This window comes from Crocodylus siamensis, chromosome 9 (genome assembly GCF_052110815.1).
Source record: "Crocodylus siamensis isolate JL-2025a chromosome 9, ASM5211081v1, whole genome shotgun sequence".
Classification (NCBI taxonomy): domain Eukaryota; kingdom Metazoa; phylum Chordata; order Crocodylia; family Crocodylidae; genus Crocodylus; species Crocodylus siamensis.
In genome coordinates, this window is record NC_143403.1 from 56,683,776 (window position 1) to 56,708,425 (window position 24,650).

Consider the following 24,650-nt stretch of genomic DNA (forward strand, 5'->3'; position numbering starts at 1 on the left):
TAGGAGCAATTCTTCTGTTGCAAAGAATTCAAAAAACTACAATAAGTCAAAATAATTTTGACACTATGGATTCCTATTTGAAATCTCTGGATTTCTCTTGTGGTTCATTCATATGTGTTTTCACACCTAGCTCCACTAATATTGTGCATCACCCTTAAAAGGATCTCATGGCACCCTGGTTGAGAACCACTGTTCTAGGGAGACTGAACAGCAAAGGTACGGTTTTAATTGAGTGAGAACCAAGTGCGCAAGACTTCCAGACCAAACTGCCTGTGCAAAGAAGATCCTGAAAAGGGGAATTCAGCTCCCTTTCCTGTATTGAAGGAAGGGAGTTTCACATCCTCTTTCTTGCTCAGGAGTTAGTATGCAGGCTCTTCTTGGCTAGCATCCCCTTCTGGGTTTCAATATATTCTGAACCAAGGATGCACATCCATCCATTTCAACTGAGCCATAGCTTCAAACTCACTACCCCCACATCCTCTGTGTAGATAAAAGTGAACTTAAAATATTATTTAAATATTTGTAAAGGATTTAAATTTAAATTTTAAAGAGATTTATTTTCACATTTGAAATTATAACCACTTCTATTAAGGCCCCAACTTACTAGAATCTAGTAATCATTTTTAATTAAGTAAAAATATATTCAAGCAGTACATGTTTTCAGCAACAATAAACTAGCTTGTGACAGCTGCTCCTCATTAGTTCAGTCCAATAATGAATTCACTTGTTCAGAGTGGAGACAACAGGAAATGTTGTCTATATCCCACCAATACAATTGGTCCAATAAAAGATATCACCCACCAAAATCCTTGCTTCTCACATTTTTCCTGGGCCATCATAGCTACATCACCCCAATACTACCACTCACCATTTCTGACATAATAAAGCATGCACATTAAGATTTTCAATAAATGCTTGTTAAATTATATTACTGCTTAAATGTGCACATAGTGAATCCACAGACTAGCAAAGAGAAGTACCAAATTTAGCACAGAAGTTCTCCTGTTGGAAGTCAACATGTTTTAGAAGTTACTGCCTAGTGAGACACTATCATTTTTAAGGTGGATGCATATCTAAAAGGAGCAAATACAAAGCAAGATTAGAATTAGTGCTTTGACCCAAGATTTCTTTCCTTGCTGATGTAACTCAAAATTAAAACAGGCCATTGAAAGCAACTTGATTTTAAATCAATCTTCACCCTGAGGTGCCCTCAGATACAGGGGTGGGCAATAATTTTGGGTGGAGGGCCACTTACTGAGTTTTGGCAAGCCATCGACAGGCATCCAGGGGCACATTAATATTAATTTTCTACATTTTTTAGGGCCCTCATGGAGCCTGGCGGGCCACATTTTGCCCACCCGTGCCTCAGAACATCTTTGCACTCAGGTTCTGAGAGCCCAAGGACAAAGCCCATCACTGCATCCTCCTGGCAAAGTGCCAAGTGCACAGGGCTTGCTCAGTGTAGAAACAGAAGACCATGTTTATAGCTTGTTTCATTCTGAGGTACAAATCCTATCATGAGATGAGCCCAGTCCTAAACACAGACAATTCTGTACCTTCATTGCAGTGCCTGTCTTGTAAACTGCCTTTTCTACGGAGCTGAAATTGGAATATATCTTCCAATTACTTTCAGTTAGCTCAGTGACAGCCATGTCTTGGTTCATGGAGTTTATTTAACCCACCATTCAATTACTGTTTTGTAAACAGGTATAACTTCAAAGTTAGCAGTTAAAAATACCAGTCCAGTAAAATTTCAGTCCAGTAAATACCAGTCCGGTAAAATTCAGCATGACCCACAGGATCTTTCTCACAGTTAAGAAACTCTGGTTGAATATCTGAATCGGAAGAACTAAGATTCAAGTGTAATCATTCACTGGTACAAATTAATCAACACTTGCAATCATGCCATGTGTAGAGGGTCCCCCCTAATCAGTTTAATCAGATGAACTGTATCTAATTGTTTAGATATGCTGCTCTGAGCTGAGTGTTTATCAAATTGTAGCAGTGGTCACTGTGCATTTAAGGAAGGTGAGTAAGTGTTAAAACATTTGCCCTCTGGCAGCTTGTGTGTGCACGCTAGGGGGCTCTGCTGCAACAGCCATGCTGGCAATAGACTAATAATGAATGGAGATCCTGGTTTTCTATGGTTAAAAAAAAAATTGCAAATTCTCTGAATAATTACAAAAAAACCAAATTCTCTGATTCAAATCCCAAAATCTGTTATTAAAATTACAGGCCACTATCTATTTTTATATCTATATCTAAGTTCTATAATGAAGAAAGTTAATTTGGATGTCATTTGAACTGTGGCTCCACATTAAATATCAGATGTTAAATATGTTGTATCATGTTCTTTAAAAATAAACAATATTTTTTACCTAAATATGTTATACTAGGTTATTTGAAAATAAACAAACACTGCACTTACAAAAATAATGGTCTTTCCACTAGTATATCAATAAAACATTGTATATATAGAGAGAGAGGTATCAGTTGAACACGATGTTTTATTGATATATAAGTATCAGTTGAGATATATTTAGAGAGAGAAAGATATCAACTGTATATGGCTGTGTGTGTGTGTGTGTGTATATATATATATATAACATATACAATATATAACATAGGTCAAAATATTGTTTATTTTAAAGAACATGATACAACATATCTGACATTTGATATTTAATGTGGAGCCATATTTCAAATGACATCCAAATTAATTATCTTTATTATAGAACTTTTCGTAAACAATGTTCGTGGTGTTTCCTATTGGTGCCAGTATATACAGCCCTCTTTGACTACTAACTCTGGAGCAAGCCACATATAGCTGTCCATGTGAAAAGCATTGTTCCCTTAAACAGTCACTGGAAGCCCCAAACAGGATCTAGTGAAAAATAACTTGCCTATAATTTTCCTCGGGTGGCAGTGATTTTGGGAGGTTTAGAGTAAACAGGATCAGCCATTCTTGAGTTATAAGCAAACATACAGACATACACTTCATTGTATATGTTATAGATTTACAGGTTTAAAACAATTTGGAAGTCTACCAGTGCTTCAATCAGTATAACAAAATAAATTCTAAATACTTATAAATGTTGGTATTTGATTTTGGGTTTTTTATCATGGAAAATCAGAGCTCCTCCTGCCACCTTAGCTCACAGAACACAGGTCCGAGCCCCTAAGAGAGGGTTTAGGATGGAAAGCCAGACCCTGCCATTCTGGCTCTTGCTTTAAACGAAGTGACTGGAACAGCCATATATATGGGTAGATGGGTCAGGCCAAAATGTTGTTATTGCACTGAGCAGTGCTGAGGGCTGGGGTGGAAAGCTATGCTGCTAATTAGGGAATCTCAAGAGCCCATTTGAGCTACTCTTGGGTCTGGGGAAAAGAGTGGCTCAGCAGCCCTGACCATAGGGCCTCAAAAGAGCAGGGGAGTCATTTATGTATCCATTTATCCTTTGACAATCCCAGTCAAGGTTCAAACTTAAAGTGAGAGATAATAGGACATCAAGCAGACTGACAAAGTACTTGCCAGTTTAGGAATTTCCTAGGCTGAACTTTCTCCCATCACTGAGTCTTGTTGAACAAGACAGGAAAAGGTACAGCTGGCTCTCTGGGATATGGATCTATCTATCCCAAAAGGGAGCAGTTTGCATCCCTGGCTGTAACTGCAGCATCAACAAGCAGTAGTAATGTAACTCAAGCTGTTTTAGTCCGGTCAGTGTAATCTGCAGGGCGTATGAAGGGAAGTCATTATGGACGGTTCGATAAAAACAAGCTCAGTGCTCAGCTGCCATTAAAAAAGCAAACAAAATGTTAAGGATTATTAAGACAGACATTGTAACTAAAATGGAAAGTATCATCATACCCCTTTATAAATCCATGGTGTGTCCACACCTTGAATAGTGTGCCCAGTTCTGATCCTCACCTCTCAAAAAAGGAAACAGAAGAACCAGAGGTCAACAAGGATGATGAATGGTATGGAGGGGCTTCTGTATGAGGAGAGATTACACAGGCTGACTAAAGGTCCTATTTGGCTGAGAGAGTTGGAAGGAGCTGGCTACTGACTGACTCCGGTGCTGCAGCAACCTCAACCAAACAGCAGACGGCAGCCCATTTTGGGGTAGAATGCTTTGCCCTCGAAGCACAGAAGTGAGAACAGAGGAAAGAAAAGGAGAAAAATCCTAGCCTACGGTATGCTCTCCTCTGTGGAATGACTCACAACTTCTGCGAACAGGTCTGTGGCTTGAGAACTGGACTTTTAAGTCAGCTCAAGACACCATCAATTATCCACAGTAGAGATCATCCTTGAATCGATTGATGATTAGGTTGATGATTAGGTTTAGAGTCCCTTTCTCTAAGGTACATCTCCTGGGTGCTCTGCACAATGTAATGATGGCACATGATTCTCTATAATCTTGCAACAAGTGTACAGGTTTCTCTTGCTTTATGCAGCTTCTGTATGTGCGAGTTCGCTCTTATACAATGAACTTTTTATACCAAAAATTTGTTATATGCAAGATAAATTCACTGTTATGCGATTGCGATCGGTGTGGTGGAAGCCTGAAGTCAGCTGCTTTGTGCGGTGCATTGTGGGAGTGACACGCACCAAAATATAGTCCCCCATGCGCATCTGTGCTCCTCACTGTCTGCGACATGCGTTTCTGTAATTGCCATCCCCATTAAGGCTTCTATGCATCCCACTAGCTTATCTCCTACCCATCTCTGCTGTTGGTGAGTAGCAAAATTGTCTTGTAAAAACAATAGAAATGGGTCTGGGGGTCAGTACAGGCGAGGTCTTGGAACATATCCCTATTTGGTACATTGTAAGGTGGGTTCTTTATGTGAATTTGAGTTATGCACCATTTTCCAGGAACCCATGTACAGCATAAAGCAAGGGAAACCTGTAGTAACTTATGCTTGTGTAAAGTTGGGATAAAATACTTCCTCTCCGAGCTGGGGAGAGGAGCGTAATCACTACACAAAGAGCAAAGACAGAGCCAACTGCTGTGCAGGACATAAAACATTTCCACAGCTGCTTCACGAGGACAGAACTTTTTATCAGACTGTTTTTATAAATGACGGTCCCGTAGGACTCAACAGGGCCCTCGGGATTTCCTCACATCCCGAATGAACACACGAATCAGAAAACTGGAGTGCAACCCTTCAGTGTTGCAACCCCCACGATCCTGCCTGGCTAGAGGGCCCTGCTCAAGCTGAATCCGATGAACTGGGAGGTAGAAAAGAGACAGTGGCGGGGCACGACACGGATTTCGACGAAGAGAAAGCAAAGAGGGACGCAGCTGCTACCTCTGGCGCTGCGAGACCCAGGCACGGCGCGAAAGCATCAGGTGGAAGTTTAAAGACCCACTGCCGGAGCGCGAGGGAAGTACCGCGCATGCGCGCTGCCGCGGGAGGCGCTGCGTGGAACGAGCCCCGCCCCCTCGGGGCCTGCGCCTGCGCGGTGAGTCGGCGGCGGCAGCGGCTCGGCCGAGGGGAGGGGTCGGAGTGCTGTGGTGACCCCCTGCCTCCGCCCCCGGCCCCGCTGTCGGGGGCCGCAGCCGCTTTCCCGGGAACCGCGGACGGGGCCGGTGCGGACGAGTGGGAGGCGGCGGCGCGGCCCGGTAAGGCCCGAGCCTGAGGGGGCCGCGGGGGAGGGGGGGTCGCGCAGCCACGCAGGCGCTGCCGGCCCGGGGCTCCGCTCCCCCCGCAGCGGCCTCGCCCCTTGCCCGCGCGCGCTCGGGAGCCCGGCGTGACTGGGCGGGGCGGGGCGGGGCGGGGCGGGGCAGGTCGGTGGAAGCTGAGGGGCACGAGGGGCGTGCGGCCGCGTCGACTGGACGAGGCGAGAGTGGACAGGCCGTTTCTTTGCTTGTCATGCGGGACGGGATGGGACGGCTAACAGAGCTTGCGCCCACCGGGTGTTGCAGCAGCCGATCGCGATGGAGGCCGGGGCAGGTTCAGCTGGAAATACGTTCAGCAGTAGGGGAGGCTTGGCAGGCCAGCCAGCCGCCTGCCCTAAAGATTTGTTAGGGTGAGATCTTTTATCAGGCTGTCGACGTCCATCCTGAGATCGAATCAGACCAGCTTTCGTGAATGCAAAATGGCCCTCCTTGGGGTAGACCTCCCGAGCTCTGCTGTGTGCAGGAGGAGGTCAGTCTTGACGAGGACGATTGTCTTGTGTTCAACAGCTTGTCTGATTCTCCCACCTACGCAGTTGGTTCGGTAAAGGATCTTGTCAGAAGAAATTCTTGTCTGTGTCATAACTTCTGGACTGTCACAGCTACAGCATTGCTCTGACAGGACCAGAAGTTGCAAGGGAAGGCAGTAGGGGGCTGATCAGACTGGGTAGGCTCTACATTGATATTCTCGCGTTCAGCATTCATTTCCACTGAGACATATAGGGTCGTGGGCCAGATGGATTTGGCTGCGACCCAATATGGCATTGTGGAAATTGGAGTCTCTTCTCCTTTTTGTTCCTTTTCCACCTTTTTCAAGGGTAGCAGTACTAGGGCCCATGGGCAATTGGTGCTGCCTTAGTTGGGGGGGACATGTTCCCCCCCGCGACCAGTCCCACCGGCCGCTTCCCCCCCGCAGCCGATCTCACTGCCTGGGGGGATCCAATCACAAGACAGCCGATCATTGAAGCTGCTTCCGGGAGTGGCTGCAGTAATCGGCCAGCTCTTACAGTGGCAGGCACTGGTGCTTTTGCCTGCCCCCTTTGTCCATCGCCTAATTGGTGATCGTGGCTGGTCAGGGGGTGCACTGGCACTCTCAAGGGGTGCACATGCACCTCTGTGCACCCTTTACACATCGCCACTGCTAGGTCCTAAAGAAGCTATTCGCGTTGGCTAGGCAGAGAACATAGAGGCAAATATAGTGGCAAATGTAAGGCAAAGAACTTGCAGCAGTCTTGAGCTCTACAGTGTACATCTCTTAGAAGAAAACGAGATGACGAGGCCTTAGCTTTTGGGTAGCAAACTGCACTCCTTTCCCCACATCCAGTTGCATGGAATAGCTTGGGGCTGAAATGAGAGTTTTTACCTGCAGAGATATTTGGAAGTCTTAGCACCTTTCTAGAGAACTTTTCTGCTAAAAGGAAACTAACTAGGCTGTGAAGTGGGTCTCTGGCAGGGGTGGGCAAAATGCAGCATGTCGGCTGAATGCGGCCCACCAGGCCATTCTATCCGGCCCACAGGGCCCCTAAAAAATTTAGAAAATTAATATTTATCTGTCATGCAGCCCTCGATGGCTTGCCAAAACTCAGTAAACGTCCCTCTGCCCAAAAATAATTGCCCGCCCTTGTTCTATGGTGTGAAAATTGTTGTACAGAAACAAAGTCCCTGTATACTCTGGGTGTTCTCCAAAAAAAAAGAAAGGGGAAAAATCTCTGATGATAGCGCCAATTCAGTTTTACCAATTTTAGTAGTTTGGAGATCCATAGTATAGGCAGGCTACTGGTTCTGCATGGTGTTAATGCCAGCTACATATAATGTAGTTCTGAACATGGCTGTAAGCATCTTTTCTCATCTTGCTAGCTTTTTAACTTAGTTAAATAATATAGTCTTGCTGCTTTATTTTGTTGGGGGACCGTTAAAGTGTTTTGGGAGAAAGCACAGCTTGTGAACTCTAACAAAAAAGTCTGTGATCTAAAATATGAGTTTTTGTGGTCAAATAATTATCTATTAAAAAAAAAAAATCCTAATCTGATTTTTAAAAACCTGACTGAAAATCACTTTCCTCCTTGTTTACTTTTGTAGTTCTTGTCACCATTTGATTAATTTTTCAGGTATCATAGCCTGCCAGCCAAAGATTTGAGTTCCTGTTCAATAGAAACAGGAAAAACCCTTAATCTTCCAGGCTTTTTTTTATTCACTGTTTAAAAAAAAAAAGCAAATAAAAGCCCATATCCAGTTTTTTTCTTTTGCAGGTCACCCTTGAACCAAGTGCATGATTATGGGGATCAAGGAGTCTGAAAGCTGCTTGATTCACAGTATCATTGCTGACAAGGCAGACTATCAGCCAGATAACTGTTTGAATTTATACTGTACAGCTGTTTGCTCCGGGTCTTGAACAGGTCAGTTATTGCTGGCAGTTTTCTGTGTGGGTCTTGTTTAATAGACATATGTGTCATTCAGATGGGGTGAGGGACAAACATTGCTTAGCAAGAACTTAATGATTTTATATTTGGTGTGGGTAGCACTCATTCATGTCTCGTGTCAACCCCATCTGAGCAGGCAGGTCCCTGTTCCAGTTTCCATGGATTGCTTGCTGCTGGTCACCTCCTCTGGAACTTTCACCTTGCTGTGCAAAGTGTCCCAAATAGCTTAAATTTGTTAACCTTCCAGGCATGCTGTAAAAGACATTTCTTAGATCAGAGTTGGGAGAAAGGGCAGTGAGTATGTTTCCCAGAATTTTGGAAGGGTGGAAATTAATTTCTGTAGGTGTCTTTTTGTCTGTTTGACTTTTATAGGAATTATTACTTTATGCTGCTAGATTTTGTTGTGGTCTCTTTATGTTATGGAACTAATAGCCTTGGGTAGGTTTTTTTCGTCTTTGTAAATCTAAATATGTAAGTTTACATGTGATGTGTGTTGGGGAAATAAATGGAGTTTATGCCCTTTTTGGCTGCTTTATAATATATAAGAAAGGAAAAATGCCTGCATAAGGTATGTTGTTCTAACTTTTTTTTAAAGTAAAGAATCCTTTATTATGTTTTTCTTTAGAAATTACGTTCTATGGTCTCTGACATGCACCTTTTGGATTCTAGCAAGCAAGCATAGTCTTTGTTGATATACACATACTTAAGTGTTTGTAACATTGAAGCATATGGATTTACTCATAATATTAATGTGATGACAGGTCATTTCAGTATCATTATGTATGTGCTTTGATGGTTCAGCCCTTTGTAATATGCCAGGGAAAGAAAAACAATAGGCTTTAGAAATGGAGTTAGTTGAGGTTATGACTAGGTGTATAGTCACAAGGAAAATGTTTGTGTTCTGCTGTGCTGGGCTATCTTAAACTAAAATGTCCTGAATTTACCATTCGGAGAACGTGAATTTTAATACATCCAGCAGGTGGGAGTTGGCTGCTGTGTCTGAAAACCTACAACAGATTATTTGGGATATTCCAAATAACAGTGTGTATCTTTTGTTTTTGTCCCCAAATCAAAACAAATGTGGTAAGCCAGTATGGGTTTATCTTAAGTAGCTGTAAGTAAAAAGATAATATTTTGTTTATTAGATCAGATTATGGGATTGTTCAGAAAGAAGACAAAAGTATAGGATGAAGTGTTCTGTTTGTTTGTTTTTTACTATTTTTACCACACTACAAAGTAGTATAGTTTCCCCAAAGAAATATTTGGGTAAAGTACTTACTCCTTATTGGTCATTATTTTTAAACTTGATTCCTTAGTAAGTCCTAAAGATAAGACTTATATTGGATTTTTTTTATCGCATGTGTGTTGATTTTGCAGTATAGCGTGCATATATCAGTATTAGCAAAAATGCAAGCAAACTTAGTAATGTCCTGGTGCTAATCGATATATTTGCACTCATACTTTCCAGGGTGCACCGTTTGCCATCTGTTCCTCAGAGTTGAAATGAATAAACAAAAATACAAAGCTGACTAAACAAGGCAACTCTTAAAAAAAGAAGAAAAAAACCCGTGCTTAAATGATGTCTTATTAAAATATAAAGACCAGATTAATTATTTAAATTTTCTTTTACTTGTCTTTATTCTTAACCTAAAAGTGCTACTTGGCTTTGGTGATGTGAATCGATACTGTTTGTGTGCTGTGTGCACCCATGGGGGAGGCATGGGGAGCATGTTTTCCCTCCCCCTAGATTTACGTGTGGGGCAGAGATGAGCTGTCCACTGCGGGCTTGGTGCTGGGGCTGTGCCACCCTCTTTCCAGTGAGAGGTCTGGACTTGGAGTGGCCAGTAGCAGGGTGGGCTCAGCTGTGTAGGGTGGGCAGTGGCACTGGGAAGGGTGGCTATGCTGGGGCTATGGGGAATTTTGGGTGGCTGTAGTCCCCCCCCAAGCCACCCCCTAATGCTGCCCCTGCCCAAAGCACTCTGCTTTGCTGCCTTTCCCTCTGGAGCCCCGTTCTTGCTGTGCGCCCTGTGCCTGACCTACAGTGCATAGCTTCCGAGGGAAAGGCAGCAGAGCAGAGTGTCCCAAGCAGGAATGGCACTGGGGGGCAGCTTGGGGGACTATAGAGACCTCAGAATTCCCTGTAGCCACCCCTTCCAGTACTGCTGCCTGCCCCATACATCTGAGCCCACCCCACTCCAAGCCCAGTCCTGGCTTAGCCCCCACATTGGGAACAGCCCCTGGCCCTGCGCCTGCAGTGGGCAGCCTACCTCCACCCCACACACACATCTGGTGGAGCACATGCTCCCCATGCCTCCCCCCCCAGGGGTGCACATAGCAGTCCCATTCACCACCATGGCTGGACAGTGCCTGCCCCTGTCCTACTCCCTGCCTCACCGTGAGGACCTTGATCTCTTCCTCCCATGCCCCTTCCCCCCCAACCCCGTCCAACAGACTTACCAGCAGGGAACTGCTCTCCAAGCTGCTGAGCTGCCTTCCTGGCCATGTGCATGCATACAGCTGTGCACGTGCGTGCAACATTTATTGGTGACATTATTGGCTACACTGGCCAAAAAAAAGCGGTGGCTGATGATGCTAATTTTCCTTTTATTGGTGCTGATCTTATATATTGGTGCACCTCTATATAATTTAATAAGAACAAAAGCTTAAAAGGTCACAGTGAAAAGGAAATTTATTTTTCTTCAATTTCTGCAGTTCTGCACAAAGGAGCTTTCTATTTTTTTGTCAATGGAAAATAAACTTTGCTTGAAAACAGTTTTGCAAGATCATTGGTGGAAAGCCTGAAATTCTTAGAGCTCTTTGAAACTTGCTATGCACTTAAATATTCTTAATTAAGAGCAGACATATCGGTTTTTGGCAGGCAGCATTCTTTAAGAGCCTCACTATAGAATTTCCTCAGTATATGGTGAGCAAGGGAGCAAAGGAACTTGCAGCATAGTGTCCTGCAAAATGCTAAAACTTTGGAGATCTTAAAATCGACAAGCCTTAATTGAAATGTGCAAGTCTATAAAATGATCCAGTAAAGGTTGACCTGTTTTGAGATTTAGGCATTAATTGGTTTAGCAAAACTGAGAAAAGTTAGGTTTCAGTAAGCAAAGGGTTGTTTTTTGTTGTTGTTAATCACCAGGCAGACACCAGCATTTGGCAGTTGACATTACTTTTTCAGTCTATCAGTTGGTCGGGAGGATTCTCTTACCTCTTTTCACACTCTGCAAACAGAAATCCCTCTCATTAAATATGATTTTACTTCTTTAAAACACATGTCCTTCCTTCTGTAATTCCCTACTTGAGCTATATCAGAAAATCACGTATTAAATGATTTCATTATGAACATGGACTTGGCTAGATAAAATTTATCTGAACTTGGTAAGTTTTACTTTGTGGGCAACCATGTTCTTGCTCTATTGCCATGATTCTTTACCAAAGCAACTTGGCGTACTTGTGGCACAAATGAGCAGATGGACACTTAAAGTTTGGGGGAGAGTAAACATTTTATTATGGATTCAGCTGTTACAAGTTATCACCACCAAATTTTCCTTGCCTGATAGGATTCTTCAATAGCTGAGATCTTCTTGATAAGAAAAAGTTGCTACATTTTCTTCTTTATATTCCTTCTTTTCACCTTTGCTCCAAGTGTCTCCTGCTCATTTCGTTGTACAGAATTAGAGGGGATGATTTCTCAGCTGTATGGGATGGCCTATTATTCTCTTGTGTCAGAAAAATTATGCTTCTTGTGGCTGAGAGAGGTTTTAAAAGTGATCTTGCACTTCTCCCCAGGGATGTAGGTCTATATTGTTACTTTGCTTACAAGTGAAAGTGAAGCACAAATAGATGCTTGCTCAGGGGCATAGAGGAAGCTTGTAACTGAGCTAGGAATAGAACTGAGAACTCTGAGGTAGTAGTTATTATGTAGGTATGAAACGCTTGTGTCATGTCATTTTCAAAAGTAGCTCAAATCTACACTTTATTTCTGTACATTGGCATTACTTCTGCCTCCTCTTGTTTATCTAGTGGGGTGTTTTTGTTTTTGTTTTTTGTAATTTTCAGATGGAATAAAAATGTGTCACTGAAAGTTTGAATTGCTTGTCATTGTAGCACTATGGGATACTCTAATGGGCCTTAGTCCGTAACCCAAAATATAAGGCCCACCTCCTTATTTGCTGTGTGAGCTTGTTACTTAACAGCTGTCATCTTACCCAATTTGTAAGATAAAGATAATCAGGACTGCCATTCCCAAAAGCTAAATAAACAAACATAAGATATGCAAAAGACTAGTTCTTTGGCATGTCTCTTGATCTCTGTTCCTTGAATGTGTGACAATATAGCCCACTTCCTTAAAAGTGAGAGGCTATTTTGACTTCTGTTGAAGGAGCTCTCCTTCTCACACTTGGCTGCTCCCAATTCAGTAAGTACACCTGCCCCAAATGTAACCCTTCCTTCTCTAATAATGTTGCTTAGTCCTGCTGTGTTGTCACCAAGCTTCATGTCAGTTCTGTCCAATCTTGCCTCTGTTACCTTTGGGGTCCTTGACTGCTGTCTGGGGGTATGTATTTGTGGGAGGATGGGGTGGCAGCTGTAGGGGTTTGCTAAGTGGGAGGGGGAAGAGAGCTGTGTCTGCTACTTGGGCTTCTTAACTTTAGGAAGTGGCAAAGTGGGACAGCCAGCCAGCTGAAGGGTGGTTTTTCTAGACAGAGCTGTAATTCATAAAGGGCTGTGTCATCTTTATTGCTGAAAGGGCCCAGCCCCAGTTAAAATCCTGTCGCCTGTGGGGAAAAAAGTGTTAGTTGGATGTTGTGGGATAGGAGTACTTCACCAGGGCCTGAGTATTAGCAGATATAGTTGCATAGTTTATAACTACTTAACAAACTCATCCCTGTATGTCTCAATGTCTCAGTTGTAGAAGCACAGCTATGTACCCCGGGCAGTTGCATGGTACCTGGGGCAGCGCCAGCTCCTGCCACGCTGATTGTGGTGGGACAATCAGCTGCTACTGTGGCAATGACTGCTTTTTGTGCCCCCAACCCCCCAGCCCAAAGGCAGCACCTGGCACTGCTGATCTGGTTGTCCTCCTTCTCCCCCAGTTACACTATTGGTGTGTCTGCCCTCTGCAGCTTGAGAAGAATACAGCAGTCATGGCATGTTGTAAACATTTCTTTCCGTCTTGGATCAGTATCTGTCTCCAGTAGATTTGTATCTGTCTTCAGAGTCTAGCAGAGATGAGTGTCTTGGGATATAAAAAGGAAAGAGGTTAGGTTACAGGAAGGCTATGTGGGTTTTGATTTTGTTTTAAGACAATAAGAAACTACCCAAAGGGGAGGAGCTTCAGATTCTCCTGGAGGGAATTGTGCAGTTCTCTAAATATAGAATTTGCAATATTTACTCTGCGTAGACCAGTCAGGAAAAGGGTAATTTATGCATATGCCAACACGGAGGCCTAGGAATGGCTGACTCATGCCTTCATCCTCAAGTTAGGCCTTGCCTATGTTTTCTTTGCACAGCTGCCAGTAGCTCCTGCAGCAGACAGTAACTGCTGTCACACAGTTCCCAGAGTTTGTCTTCCCCCCACCCCCCTGCACTTGCAGAGGATGCAGGTAACTTCACTCAGCAGCTGATCCTCTGTGTGTTAAGAGCACCAGCTGCCCAACAGACAGAAGGCACAGGAGTACCTTTTCACATGTTTTTTGACACCTGCTAGATGATGCAGGAGCTTTGCTGCTTTTGACGGAGATGGTCTGACTCTTCTGCTACAAAGAAAAGCTTTGCAGCTGTGGAGAAAATCGGAGTATGGTGGAGTTTTGTTGGCAAAACTTTGTGGTACAGACTAGCCCTTCAGTGGGCTGTTTTCTGTGTACGTGTTTCAGACCAGACTTCAAATGTGAGATGCTACTGGCTATTCATGGAGCATTTTGCATGAATAGGAATTTGTGTCATTTTATAAACTTGTCTCCCATCCAACCAATGTGTCAGTGTTTGCACCCAACTTCTTAAAGCTTGATTGTTCTCCATAGATGTAACTTGTCAAGTGTTTTAATGTTAAAGGTTTTCTGCATATATTTAAAGCGAGGTTCACCAATACATCAGTCTGATATTGGATCAGCACTGATATAAAGAAAATTGCTTGTATCGGAAATTGGCCTGATGTGGCTGCTGATTTGGCTAATAAATACCTGTGCATGCGTGCAGCTGCAGTGCAGCACATAGGTGGTGAGGAGCACAGCCTGGCAGCTTGGAGAGCTGTGTGCAGCTGGTAAGTTTGTTGCAGTGGAAGAGGTGGGGAGGGAAGGGATGTGGGCGTGCAGATCAAGACCCCCATAATGAAGGAGGGAGTGGGGCTGGGGCAGGCACTGCCCACCCATGACTCATGGGGGCGGGAAAACACAGTGAAGGGGAAGCAGCTTCTGCTGCTGTGCACACCCTGGGAGGGCATGGGGGCGTGTGCCCCCAGATCTGCGTGGGTGTAGGTGGAGTGGATTTCAGTTGTGGGCTGGGGCCAAGGCTGCCTTGGGCTCTTACCAGTGTGTGTGGAGAGGGGTTTGGGTTGGGCTGGGCCAGGCCAGAGCTGCACTTGGTGCAGGCAGTGGCGCTGGGGAGGGTATGGGGGAGCTACAGCAAATTTGGGGTGGCTGCAGCCCCTACCCCCACCCCGTAGTCCCCTCCAAGCAGGACTTCTGCCTGCCCCAAGCACAGCCCAGCCCAGCCCAGCCCAGCCCTGCCCCCGCTGGGAAGAGCCCGGCGCAGACTGGGCCCCAGCCCAGGCCAGCAGCTGCAGCCCATCCCACCCTGTGCAGATCTGGGGGCACATGTCCCCCCCATGCCTTCCTGGGGTGTGTGCAGTGGTGGGAGCTGCCCCCCCCCCCCATTCCTCCTGAGTGAGCTGCAGTTCCATCCGGTGCTGTGCCCCACCACACCCTGGCCGGGCAGGGCAGCACTTGCCCCAACCCCAGCCGTACTCCTACTTCTCTCACCGCAGAGGCCTTGATCTTCCCTTCCCTCCCCCATCCCCTTCCACTACAACAGACTTACCAGCTGGACGCAGCCAGGCTGTGTACCTGAAATCAGATCCGTATCAGTCAGTATACCTCCTTAAAAATTAGCTATTGGTATCGGCCCCCAAAATCTCTATTGAAGCACCCCTATTTAAAACACTATAATAGTATGGTATAGGAACACTATACATCAAGCATTCATGAACTTCAGGAAACTCTTAGGCTAGTGATAGTAATTGGTAGTTACTGTCACTTAATTGTTCTAGCTACATTCATGCCATACTACTGCAAAGTAGATGATTGGTGAGTAAACAGAGCAGGCGCTTGTCAAGGGTGACTAGCTTCCAGAGGCCCATGTTAAGGGTAGTGTTCTAATGGAATCCAGCAGTTCCAGAGTATGGTGCTTACATCCTCTATTTGTAGTGCTTTTCAGGTCAAGAATTAAAAGCCTTGGAGATTACCCCCCCTTCTTTTGGTCTGAGTTTTGTGTGCATGTGCACTTTCTTAAGAAAAGCCTCAAATTCTAGACTGAAAATTCAAGGGTGTGTGGTTAAGCAGTGAATACTCAGTCCAGCTGTGCATGCAAATTGACTTTTTTACACTGCCACTGTTTCATAAATGACATGTTTTCTACCATTGAAAAGATGTGTGTGCAAGACTACTAATATTGCTCTGTGCTAGATGGTCCAATACATGTGAAATCTAGGAGAAGTATGCAGTGTACTGTACCCACACTTCAGCCATACTATGGTCATTTAATCAAATAATAATGAAATTACTGGCTTTTAAAACTTTTTAGAATAAAATTACAACGTTTAGTTTTTCACATATTCTATACAAGGGGTTTGCAATTTTTTGCTGCTGCAGGCTAAAATTTATAATCTGACTGCCTGCTGCATGCCACAGATCTCCAACCCAAGCTGTTTGCTTACTCTCACTAGTGATTGTGTACTAGGTACTATGCACATAATAAATCAAAGAAACTGTGGCTTGTGTGGACTGTAGGTACTCTTGTTACTTCGTTTTTCAATTTAAACATGTATGTCTTATTAGATGCATACAAAAATCTTGCAGATTCATACAACTGTGTATAAGTTCTGGTCTTGGAATTTCACTCATTTAAAAAAAGTTTAAGATATTTTAAATAAAGGACTATATTGTTCTGCTTATAAATCAACACCACAGTTTTGATTCCATTTTTAGAAAAATGTCTGTTCCTTTGAATATAAGTGGATAACTACAGAAAGTCCTTGAGCTGCTATTGCCCTTACCAAATCCCACAGGAGAATCAAATAACCAAAGAAAGGACCCAAAGCTTTAAATGCACTTAAAAAATTGCCCATCTTTTGTATCAAAAATAGTGTTGCCCAAGGCTTACTGTAATGTCATCACCAGCTTAACATTCCATGGCCACACATGGATATAACTCCCACTGGACATTCAGGTTTTTCCCTGTGCTCTGCTTTGAATGGTGCAGTTTCTAATCTGCTCATCTACAAAGCAGCTCTTGCAGAATGAAACTACTAAAAACTTAATGGATCTAAAGGTACCAGAAATTTCAGTAGACCATAGGGATCAAGGAGTTGCAAGGAGCTCAGCTCATATAAGTTTTTTAAAAGGTAGAAGTGTTCCTTTGGAGTTTTCTCCTGTGTGCAGCTGCAGATGTAGTAGTCTGAGGCAAGGTTTGTGTTAGCAACATTGATTGCAGCACAAAGAGCAGTGCTGTTTTGTTGCTTTTGGGATTGAGGATAGCAGTGGTTTAAAAAACGGGTGGGTGGAGTGGGGTGGAGAACGTTTTGTGATTGGCATCCAGCCAGCCTGGGGGTCAGGCAGGCCATGAGGAAGAATTCCTTGCTCATTATCCTCTTATTCCTAGCCCTCTCCTTGCTGCTTCTTCCTTTGCTGGCCAGCGTGCAATGCACCAGTATGTTGCATCGGTGCCAGAGCAGCCCCCACTTAGGGCTAGTCATTATGGCCCTTAAGGCTGTTATGCAAGGGTTATATGCTCTGTATAATCATACGGTATTGTTCTGAATATAGGTCAATCCTGTGTATAAGCCTATTGCATTTTTAGAGTTTTTTGAAGTGAAAAGAGGCTGACACAATCAGAACAATACTGTACTTTCTCTAACAGTGTAATGAGTTCCAAGACAGTTTGTGGGTAAATTGTAACATATTTCTAGAGGAGACAATTTAGCAATATAAAGTAAACACTGTTAGAACTGCATGCATTTTTTATGAAACAGCTTCTGACATACAAACAGTACATCTGCCTGTAGAAGAAATTCTGTTATATCTGTGGCTTAAAAATTCTAAGAGTGGCAAATCATGATGGGGGGGGGGTGCATATTAACATACCATTAACTTAAATTTGCAGCAACTCCTGGTAAGAGCAACAGTTGCACCAGAACTATTTCCACTGGAATATTTTGTATACGAGTACTTGGATGACATCTTTTGTAACAGCAGCAGCCCCTTAAGAGCAACATAGTACTGGAGCACCAGCATGTAGCCTACTAATAAGTATTGACTAATAAAAAAATAAGGTCTCTAAAGACTAAATCCTAGGAGGAAGTGATGCTTGAAGCTCCTCTTGAAGATATGAGTGTGTTTTTGATTCAGTGTTGTGGGTAAATCAACACACTGGACAGTTGTTATGAAATTAGAGCAAGGGTATTAGAATTGGAATACTGTGATGTATTTATCCAGGGTTATGGGAAAATTTTGGTTTTCATGTCTGAGAAATACTATGTGGCCATGTAGCTGTGGGTTTCGTTTAAAGAGGGCAGCTAATACTGCACACTTGCATTGAATCTGTACCCTGTTTGTGTGCAAATAATAACTTTTCTAATTTACTTATAGTATGAGAAGGGCAGATCACTGTACTAAGCTTTCATTTCATAGTGGTATCAATTGCCTTTCAGACTGAAGGATCTAGCAAAGAAATCTCTAGCTGAACTTGCAGTACTTAAACTTGAATACAACCATTACTTCCACTGAACAAAGGGAATGTTGAAAAATGTTCCAAGGCCCTTCCCTAACCAGAAGGCATTCCCTGAGCCAAATATCAAAGCCCCGTTGCAAACAATGATTCTGTAGGAACCCCTTAGAGAGAGACTATAGGAGTCTTATATAATGGAAAGTATTAGGTGGCTTAAGTACAGGGACATTATCAGTGCCTCCCTCAGATTACATTTGGCTTTTAGAGATTCCCCTGATTCTTGCATTCCCCACCTCTCAGGCTGAGGGCCTTCCCCCCCCCCCAAGTCTCCTGTGTCATGCCCAAGGATTATGGCAGTTAGGGGAAACAACAGCTTTTTAAAGCTTTTGTGACTTCCCCCTTTCCAGACAGATTTGGAATAGGGCTGTGTGGAATAGGAAGCTCTCCATACCTCCTCATTCTCTTCCCCTTGTCACCTTCCCTTTTTCCTCCCCACCCCACCTTTCAAAGGAAGGGAGGGCAGAAAGTTTCTGTAAGCCCTTTTCTTATGATCCACTTGCATATCCCTTCTGACCACTCAGAAGTGATTGAGTGTTCAGTTCTCTTGGAGTCCCTGGGTATTTGAAGAGGATTTTCATCCAGTTTTCTCTTACCACCCTCTGTTTGGAAAATCTAAAAATATTGAGGGTAGCTGCTTGGGCTGCTGGGAGTTCCTGTGGGAAGCAGGAGAAAGGAATGAAAAGTGCAGAGCTGGATTCAGCAGCCAGTCATGAGGTTCCTCATTGTGCTTAACCTCCTTTCATCTTTTTCCAAATCTGGGTTTCTTGCCTCCCTAGTCAACAATATAGACATCTGTCTCCTCCCCTCTTCCTGCCCGTGGTGGAACTTCCATCTACACCTTCCTATCCTGCCTCCTTTCACCCTGCTGGCTCCCTGTTCTCCATTGGCAGGATCCTGGTTCTTCTCTTAACCGGTTCCCTTGATTTTGCAGTTGGCGGTGGTGCAAGTTTATTGCTTTCTCCCTCTTCCCTTCAGCAGTACCTGCTTCATGCACAAACTGTGTGATTTCCTTTTTGTGGGGAGTAGGTTGGGAGATACAGGTGCTTCTCTCAGTCCTACCTTGACCAACATACTGAACCTTTTCAGGTAGCTGTTGCTGCCCTGGCTTCTGATGTAGGAATGTAGCTAGATAGGGATTCAAGCTGGACAAAGAAAAACAGTTTCCTTTAAGAAGCAGCTATTGGTTGCTTGGTGCTTCTAGCCTGCAAGGAGGAGCTAAGCCAGTGAATGAAACCATGCTGCAAAGGAATTCTCCAGCTTGAAATCTAGTAATATTAAAAAAAAAGAGTTGGATAGGGGTTTAGGTCATAAACCTGCTCTCAAGTTGTCCAGCCAGTGTGCTCTTACAGTTGCATGTTCCTGTTTGTTTTTCAATATTTTTCTTACCTTTCTTGCTGTGTGATAAAATGCTAGGAAGAGGGGGATCTGGCTTGTAGGAAACAGGGACACTAACTATAGACTTAGTGGTATAAGAAGTCAAATGTACAAAACAAAATGAAAATAAAATTGCTCTTTTTTCCCTCAGGAGCAGCAGGTTGCTGGGGTCACTTCTTATATGTCACTTGTACAATTGGAGGTACAATTTTTTTTTCAGACAGAAATATTAATTTTAAGTTGACAAGGGGCGACCTTTTTTGGACTGGCAAGCTTTATGCCAGAAGCAAGCCAAACATTGTTTAGTCGGTTGTGATTTAGTGCATTAAAAAACCTGCCATACAAAAAACTAGAACTTTTGGTTCCAAAATTATCCCTTTCATTAGACCAACTGGAAAATGGCAAGAAAATTGTCCTTTTCTGCAAGCTTTCGGGATCAAAGTCCCTTCATCAAAGGACTTTGATCCCGAAAGCTTGCAGAAAAGGACAGTTTTCTTGCCATTTTCCAGTTGGTCTAATGAAAGGGATAATTTTGGAACCAAGAGTTCTAGTTTTTTGTATGTCTTTTTGTCTCAGACCAACACGGCTACCAAGTACACCTCTAAAAAAAACAAAACAAAAAAAACCTGAGCTTTTTTCTGCCCAGTGTTTAACCTAGTTTGCTAGGTTAACCAGTTAAACCAGTGAAGACCTAGTTTTTTCAGAGTGAGAATTGGGTCTGTTTTCCATGTAGATAGAACCTCAGGCTTTTGCTGGAGGACTACGTTTTTTGTTGAGTCTGCATAATTCTTTTGTGACATGAAATGGAGCTGTAATTGATATACTGCACCTGCATGTTGTATAGTCTTGTGCTTGTGCATGTTTGCTGGTTTGGATGGGGTTTGATGTTTACTAAAAGGATATGGAAACAATAACACACACACAGCTTCCTTTGGTGTTGGTAAGACGCACCTGAAAGGAGAAGAGTCCGCTTATTGCATCCTGTCTCCTATTTGGTGTGTGGAGCTGTGATGGTTCTGTTTTAGTGCTTAAGTTCCCATAACATTGGGCTTCTATGCTGTGCCCAGTTATACATGCTAAAGAATAACTGTATTGCATAGCAAAACCTATGCAGTTGTCCTGTGGACAAGGCCATAAATCACCAGGGTACAAACTGGCTAGAAGTCAGTCCTTGATTTCACTTTACATATTTTCCTCGCATCTAATTTTAATTTCTGCAAGGTGAATTCGTCTTATGTTCCTCCTCAGATTTTCTTGGAATGTAGAGTTCAAAAGCAAAGCAGCAAGGATTCTGTTGAAAAAGTTTCTGCTCATGTCCCATGTACAGAAAACCTATAATGAGTTTATGCTGGCTAGCTTTATTTTAAAACAATATACATTTACAATCCTTGTTCTGTGGCTTTTTTTATTTTTTAAATTCAGTTTCAAGGAAAATTAGCTTTTTATTTGTTAAAGCAGCAAAGTTTGAACATGAACAGCTGCTCAGTTACTGGTTTCTCTCTGCAACAATTTGAAATACCTGCCAGTTAAATTACAGTACCAGCTTGGAAACGAGACCAAAGTGTGTTATTTACAAGCAGCTAGAGCATGGTTTATCCTAAGGCAGGCAGCCAGGCAAATGTTCCTGTCACTTGTCTGGAATGCTAAATATTAGCTGCAGTTAGAGGGTGCTTGCAGCAGCCAGGGGCCTGAAATTTTTGGCCAAACAAGGAGTAAGGAAATGTAGGGTCAGATACAGGCGTTACATTTCTTTGTGGAGAGTCATGTTAGTTATGGATCACTAAGGGCTGGAGTCAGTGCATCTGTGTGTAGCATGTTAATTCTCTGGCCACGCTCTATCTTGTCTGTTGCCTGCCTTCGCTCATGCCTGGAGAGCTGTAGTAGAATGTACAGAAGACTGCAAAACCTGCTCTGCATAGTTGTCTTTCCCACTCTGCCTTCTTGAGCAGGTGGGGCTCATATTTCAGTCTTCATTTGCCTGTTTTGATGTCTTTAGATGAATAAATTAGATGCACGTGGAGGATTTTGACTCAGGAAATTTACGCAGATATGAGATGAAAGTGTAATGGGATTACCCCAAAACACACAGGCACCCCTTTCATGTCTAGGGAGCTGAGCTGTTATCTTTCGTTTTGTGCTCGGTATTTATAATCTATTTTGTGGTCATTAAAACTTCCATAAAGCACTTAATATACTTGCTGCAATTGAGTGATTATTTTCTGCTATGTTTGCTGGTATTTTGAAATGGCTAAGCTATTTTTCCTTAATATTCAGTGCCTTTTAGCTATCTAGAACTGTTCTTCAAATTATTAAACATTTCAGGTCCATACGGAGAACATGTAGCATCTTGTTTATTAGACAGAGAAATCTCTCTCACTTCTTTGGCATAAAAGACCACTTGGTCATTTTCCCCAAGGTTTTATTTTTAATAGCTGTATTGAACAGAGTAATCTAAAGGATAAATGACCACAACAAAACTAAAAATCAATTTAAAATCCTCTTGTTGGGCTCTTGGTAGATGCCCTTTTCCTCCTTGGACTTCTAAAATGAAATATTTAATTGATACATAAACAGTCACTGAAAGAATTTGGTGTTGGCAGGGCAGGCTGACCATACTGGTTTGCAGCACTGATATGTACCTTCCTATTGGGCAAACCATTTTTAAAACATTATTTTTGGAGTGGCACTTGTGGTTGATGTAAAAAACGTAGGACTTATCTGTTTCTGTTTTCACTGGGGCACTGAGCACAGTGCTGAACAAGACTGTTTCTCATGTTTTGCAGTGTGTGCGCTATTGGAAGAGAAAAATCTGGAAAGGGGCTCAGGTTAGAATGAATAGTCACATTCTGGTTGTGGTGACTTTGTTTTTTCCCTGTTGCAAATGGTAATTTGTGATTTTTGGCTTGTTTTAGTCCTCCGTTTTGTTGGGATTCATACTCTATTTTGTAGTTCGTATATTTACTCAGATGGCATTGAAAAATACACTTTGAGCAACTTTAGGTAATAACAGTGTTTTTCTGTAACTCCACTTTGGACTTAGGTCCTTCCCCTCTGTGTTCAGGTACTTTGCTTATTACTAATCTGCACTGAATTCTGGTGAAATATCTAAAATACATTTAAAAAATGGGTAAGTAGAAATTTGTTTTTTTAATTCCTTCATCAGAATGGGATGTTGCAAGTTTTGATCATTACACGATAATAGCGAAGTGCCTGCAGGTCCTGTCCTTAATACTCTCTGAACCTCATTAATATTGAATTCCTACCTAAGTTGTTGCCTTTGGTTATTTATAGAATGACAGTGATGATTATATTATAAAATGATTTTCAAGGAGATCAACTATCATGTTTAAACAGTAGTGCTGCATTAAGATGTGTTATGTGCAACTTCAAACTGTTGGCCTAAAAATTATTTAATTACAGTAAATATTTCTCTACCTGTTGTTAGTTCAAATATTAAGTAATCAAAATCATTATTTTTTAGGTATATGTTGTTTTAGTAGGATTGGAGTGTTGTTTTCAGGGGCGACGCGTAGGGGGTGGATGTGGTGGTGCACCCCCTGCAAAAAGCCCGCCACCTGATTGCCAACACTGCTAGTGGTGGCGCAGCTCATCACTCTGCCACCCACATTGCCAGCAGCGCCTGTGGGTGGTCGCCAACCTCTGGTTGGTGCTCACCAGCCCCTGCTGTCGACAGTGCTGGCAGCACCTGCAGGAGCTCCCAGCTTACCGCTGCCAGGCTCCCACCACCACCACCACAGCCGTGCTCCCCCAGCCATCGGGGTCATGCACCGTTCATGGTTGTTTTAACGTCACTTGTTTTATGCAATTTTTCAATAATTTGTTATTGGAAAGGGCTTCTGTAGTTGCAGGTCATTAAAACATTATTATAAAACTATTTTTAAATTAAATATTTAAGAAACTTTTGTAGTAGCACCCAGTGGCCCAAAACAGGTCTGGGGCCCTATTGGGATATGCACCAAATGAATGTAGAGATTGGCACAGTCTTTTCCATTTTAAAAAGCTTTATATTTTAAAAAAAGTATGAAGATAATATCATGTATATTTTTTAGATGAGAAAATAAGGTTCAGTTTCTCTCCAAATACTATAGAAATATTTAGTTACATTACTTTGGCGACCTGGTAGCTGTTCTTGGAGCATAAGCCGGTCATTTTTTAATGAAAACTGCTGTGGTGTGTTTTCTGCGATCCATCATGATTAAGAAGCACACAACTTGGATAGATACCATCTCTTGTGATCATTGATCTCGTTGGACTTGATCCTTTGTACATTGAAGCCAGTGGCAAAGTTTCCATTAACCTTTAATGGTGCAGGATCGGAGCCATAATTCTGATACAGGAAGTCTAGACTTGCATTCTATGAAAATGTAGTTTCAGCAGCTGTATTTTGTTGGCCTAACTGTAAATACATTTTGTGTACTAAGGTATGTATTTGTATACAAATTCCAAACCCCAAAAACATATTAACTTGGGTGGAGCATAAAGGGAAACATGCAGTTTTGGGGATGTAAACCTTCGTGTTACTTGAATTTTGAGACTGTTCTAAGATCAACAGTTATTATTGATAGATTGTCAGGGACCATTCAAGGATTATCTTGTGAGTTTCTTTGTTTTGAAATCTTTCAACTTCTAGATCATTCTTAGGAAGGGCTAGCAGCAGTAAAATCCAAGCCTTTGCCTCATAAGTGTACCAGCGGCATATTTACATTAGTCATTGAGATGTACTTTCTTTGTCCTACCTCCATTAAGAATACTCTAAGTTTCATTAGAGTAGTGGGATGCTGACAGGATAAGCCAGTCATAAAGCCGTAAGTGCCGGTTTACTGGATGTTGGATTGTAAAGCTAATGAGGGTGTATGGTTTTTCATTAACTTCACCCTTAGTTTAATACCCTGTGCCTCCTGTATCAACTCCTTTTTTGGTAGCTTCGTGAATGCATCTAGATATGTAACAAAGTGGGCAATTTTAAACTAATTTGAACAGTTTGCTTTACAAATAAATGTGCTGGATTTGCTTATCTGAGGAGCAGTACCAGAAGTTGGAATGATCAGGCACAGTTATTAACTATTTGTATGATCTCTAAGCATTTGTTTTCCTTTGGTATTTCTAGATTTAGTTCACAGTGAACTCAGGCAAAGCACATGTATGTTCCCAT

General features: G+C 42.7%; 1 protein-coding gene across 4 annotated transcripts in view; it reads left to right on the plus strand.

Moving 5' to 3' along the window:
* The first annotated feature begins 5,449 nt into the window (after positions 1-5,449).
* Positions 5,450-24,650, plus strand: part of SPECC1L (sperm antigen with calponin homology and coiled-coil domains 1 like) — a 113,850-nt gene continuing 94,649 nt past the window's right edge. For 3 of the 4 annotated variants that reach the window (XM_090062335.1, XM_090062336.1, XM_090062338.1), the window contains exon 1: positions 5,450-5,624. The gene's annotated coding sequence lies outside the window, so the exon portion shown is untranslated. Of the gene's footprint in view, positions 5,625-7,927; positions 8,075-24,650 lie in introns of all 4 variants that reach the window. The other variant, XM_090062337.1, reaches the window with a different exon arrangement.